The 4537-nt window shown below is 48.2% G+C and overlaps 1 protein-coding gene across 1 annotated transcript in view; it reads left to right on the top strand.

Annotated features, from left to right (window-relative positions):
* Nucleotides 1–1353: 1353 nt before the first annotated feature.
* Nucleotides 1354–4537, top strand: part of APOD (apolipoprotein D) — a 22465-nt gene continuing 19281 nt past the window's right edge. The window contains exon 1 of the mRNA XM_006156752.2: nt 1354–1469. The gene's annotated coding sequence lies outside the window, so the exon portion shown is untranslated. The remainder of the gene's footprint in view (nt 1470–4537) is intronic.

The raw sequence follows: 4537 nt of genomic DNA, 5'->3' as shown, positions 1-4537 counted from the left end.
GTAATGGCTATGTCGCTGGACTCCCACGTAGTCAACCGCGGTTAGCATCCCGGACCCGATGGCTTAAAACTCATGCCGGGCGCGTGTGCATACATGCCCAAGATCCCGAGAGAGAGGAGAATGGAGGAGAAGGGATTACGGCGTGACCATCCCCCCTGGGGAGTGATTTCTCGCTTTCTGTCTCTCTGTCTGTCTGGCGAGCGCACGCACCCTAAAGCAAAAACCTCTGGGTGGGGGGAAGAAGGCCCAATGCTGGAAATTTCTCTCTATTGCTTTTAAATTTGAGAAGGAATTGTTTTAAAGTTTATTCAGTTATGTCTTCCATGAGAGAGACAGAGAGACAAACATTCCCAGCAGGGTCCCCACACTGTGATCCACCCCTTGTCTCAGTCAGCCTGGATCGTGGCACGCCCAGTATATACAAGGAGGTTCCAGGATGCAAACCTACAACCTTCCCGTGCCGTTCTAGTTGCACCTCTGCTGTGCCACCACCTGGCCCAGGACCGAATTGTATTTAGATATCCGAGTGACCACAGAGGTAGTCTTATTTACATGCCAGCAAAAATACCTCGTGCCTATCACAGTCAGAGAATCCCATTCACCAGAGTCGAAGCTGTTCATGCCACAGGAGAGAGGACCCCAGAACAGTGTCCCTGGATTTAAATTACCCTCTCCCACCCCAGGCAGTAACAGGCTGCCTGGAGGAATATGTAGTTGGGCGGGGCGTAAAGGGTGCTGCGCGCTGACAGCAGCTTTGGTATTCCAGACTCCTAGCCCAGCTTTAGGAACTGCTGTGTGCCCTACACATCCAGCTGTGGAGGAGACAGGAAGGACAGTATCGATGTCACAGTGTAGAGACCGAGGCTCAGAGGACTGGATGGCTTGCCCAGGATCACATAGAAAACCTGCTCCGATTCCCACCCCTTGCTCTGTTACCTGAGCCACTGTCCAGGCCAGGGATCTCGAACGGCCGAGTCAAAACTCCATTTCGGGAAATGGGAGTGTTGATTTCTCACTGACACAAAATTAAAAATAAATACAGATTTTGAAAATATATTGCGACACATCTTCAAATTGCATTTTGACCAGAAAAATTAAGTTAGAAAGACCACATGGCAAAAAAGATGTTTTGAATGATCAAGGACTTTGTCTCCCCGACCCAACCTCACACACACACACACACACACACACACACACACACACACACAATCTCTCATTGTTTCTTCTTCAGGGAACAGCTGTGAAGGAAGTAGGGGGAGGGGATGGACACAACATTCCATCTTTGTGTGTCATACAGAGCGAGGCTTTTAGGACACCCTTCCCGAACTGCAGGGGGTGTGGCGTGCATGAAAATGAAACATCAATGACCTGAAGCTTATAAAATAACTTGGGAGAGGCCAGGCACCAAGACAGGCATCAGGAATTGGATGATTTTGCATGTGGAAACTGCTTTCATCTTGACTTAAAAGGTATGTACTGTAGATTTAATTTTTATTTATGAGAAATAATGCTTAAAATAGAGACAGTTTTGACTTTCAGCTAAAAATCCCATGTCTCCCTGACTGAGGGCTTGTGCCAGTAGCTTCGCAGACTCGGTCTTGTTTTTCTTCAAACTTACACGGTAGATATTATTAGTGCCGTTTTCAGGTGAGAAAGCAGAGGTTCGGATATGCTAAGCAACGGTCCTAAGACCCAACCCTGTGCTGATTCAGCCCAAAGTCTTCTGCCTATTCTATGGCCTCATGTCCTCCCGTTCTAAAACGAAACACTGAGAAAATCTCCCATGCACCAAATCCTGCACCAGATAAATTCTCAGGGAGTTATCCAACTGTGCACTACAGTGAAATGAACTGAAACACTGCAGTCAAGTGTACGAAAAGAAAATGCATTCAACATTATGGCATAAGAATGTGTCCTTCGGAAGATAGAGTTCATGTTATATTCCATAGCTAAGTGGGCTTTTAAGACCTGTTTACTTGTGGGCACATATTGTATTTCATCCTGGGACATCTCAACGTCTAGTCCTTCATATTCCGTAGCACCTTGTGATCAGGGACGATGTCCAGTGACACTCAGATGCTAAGAGCGACTTGGGAGATCTGGGCTTAAGCTGTGGCTTCAGAGGGCCGGATGGTGGCACAGCAGTGGGCCCCAACCCTCTGCAAAGCTGCCTCCATGGAAAGGATCCGGGTTTATGTCTGGAGACCTCCCTGAACATGCTGGGTGTGCAAATGCCCATGACCTGGGACTGGTTGAGGCTGGCGGTGGGGCACAGTATTAGAGTTCTCCCTCTCGCACACACAAATTCTGACCTCACGGCTTACCAGGAGTAACCTGGGGAATGGAGCTCGCTGAGCGCAAAGGGAGTGTCAGCACAAGGGCTCCCAGGGGAGGTGCCGGGCGGACTCAGGGCACAGCACACTGATCATGCCGAGACCAGGCCTCTCCATGCGGAAGCTCAGTGAGCATGAACTGCGACTCGCATCTGCGCCTGACCCAGGGGGATGCACTGTCTCCTTAGCAGAACTATTCTTCAATCATCTAATGGTGAAAACAATATTTAGATGATATTTTTAAAAATATTTCAACTCTTCACGAGACAGTCTTCCGATTGGCCTCAGAAGAAGATGCAAAAATATATGACATCCATAATCCATATTCTACCCAAGGTCATAAATACACATTAATAACATGCTCAGAAAGCATCGGGTGAGTCAGAAGGGAAGAGGCATTGACAAGCGTTACAGATGCCATCGGTGCTGCAACAAAGAGGCATCTTTCCAAGAGATACAATCAGGAGAATTAGCCTTGTTCTGAAAGCCTCCCACAGAGCTAAGGAGTATGTTTCAGCCCACAGGAGAATGTTTTGTACTGAGACTTTTGTCAGAGTTAGACATGGAGCTGACTCTTGTAACTGACGTGGTGAAGTCAACCTCATTGGTCCCAGAGGTGGCTGCTTACCGAAAGGCACCCAGAGCAGGGTGCCCAAGCAAGCATGGCTCAGGGTGCTACAGACAGGAGGGCTGGCGGTGGGGCCCACGTTCCAGCTCTCTGCGCCCTTGTGAGCCTCAGCTTCCCCATCTATGTGCCGGGTGGGGGTGGGATTGGAGAGGTGACCGCTAAGGTACTGTCCGGTTTGGGGGACCTTGCAGAATGTCACAGTGTGTGGCCTCCTTTGGGGTTAGATTTTTCTGGCTAAGACCCTTAGCTTGGGCTACTATATAGCCCTTCAAAAGTCCTAAGAATCTCATGGGACCAGCAGTTAACGTAATGGCTATGTCGCTGGACTCCCACGTAGTCAACTGCGGTTAGAGTCTTGAACGCGGTGGCTTAAACTCACGCTGGGCGCGTGTGCTTGTGTGCCCAAGATTCCGGGAAGAGAATGGAGGAGAAGGGATTGCGGCATGGCCATCCGCCCTGGGGGGTGATTTCTCGCTTTCTATCTCTGTCTCTCTCTCTCTCTGTCTGGCGAGTGCACGCACTCTATAGCAAAAACCTCTAAAAAAAAAAATAGTCCTAAGAATCTCTTAAAAACAGATACAAGTTTCTGTCAGTTTAGACTGGACTTCTACAGATTCATCACCCCTAAAAGGTTCAAAGGCACATGCTGTCTGCCCAGTGGTAGGAGCTGATGGGAAACAGAGCCACGGAGACTGAGGAAGATGGTCCCACCGCAGAAACCACCCCTCCCAGCCAGCCCCTGCCAGCAGCTTTCACTCGTTACATAACTGTTCTTCTGAAAACCAGGAAATGAAACCTCCAGAAAAAGAGCTATTGATTATTAAAGGTTATTTGGAGGTTTAGAGACTCATAATAAAGTGGTTATAATTATTCCTGTTATGACACATCCTTTTAAATGCTCTGCTCTGGGAACATTTTGCTCGCATTGACTTGGTCCTCTCATCACTGGGAGAAAGGCGAGGAGCTGGAGATTGCTCGTGGGCAGCTACAGACAGAGAGCAGGTCAGAGAGGGCAGGAGGGGCCCAGGACCCCGCAGTTGTAGGCAGCACTGCAACCTCTCTCCCTCAGCCCCACTGCCCCTCCTCAAAGCACACGGGGTCAGGTGCTTTTTGCACAGTTAACATCAGAGGACTGTCGTTCTCCGGTTATATGCACGTCATCTATGAAAAATATCCTCAACGGAATGTTTGAAAAAATAAAATAAAATAAAGGAGGGGGCCAGCAGGTAGCATGGAGATGGATGCACTGGATCCTGACTGTGTTGTTTGAGTCCCAGACCCGGCAGCTTGAGACTACTCTGAGCACATGTGTGTGCGTGCCCATAATCCCTAGAGGAGAATGGTGGAGAAGGGACTATCGTGTGGCCATCCCCTCTGGGAAGTGGTTTTGCTTTTTGTCTAGCGAGAGCACACACCCTATAGCAAAAAATAAAAAAATAAAAATAAAAACAAAAAAGGAAATACACTCATCTGTTTCTGTTCTTCATAATAACAATAACCAGCATTTATTGAGCTTTAAGTCTGCGTCAGAAACTGTTCTCTATACGCTCTATAAATTATCTTATTTAATTCCCAC

The sequence above is a fragment of the Tupaia chinensis genome, unplaced genomic scaffold, assembly GCF_000334495.1.
Source record: "Tupaia chinensis unplaced genomic scaffold, TupChi_1.0 Scaffold000515_1, whole genome shotgun sequence".
Taxonomy (NCBI): Eukaryota; Metazoa; Chordata; class Mammalia; order Scandentia; family Tupaiidae; genus Tupaia; species Tupaia belangeri.
The sequence above is the reverse complement of the archived record's forward strand: the minus strand, read 5'-3'. Positions and strand labels throughout refer to the sequence as shown.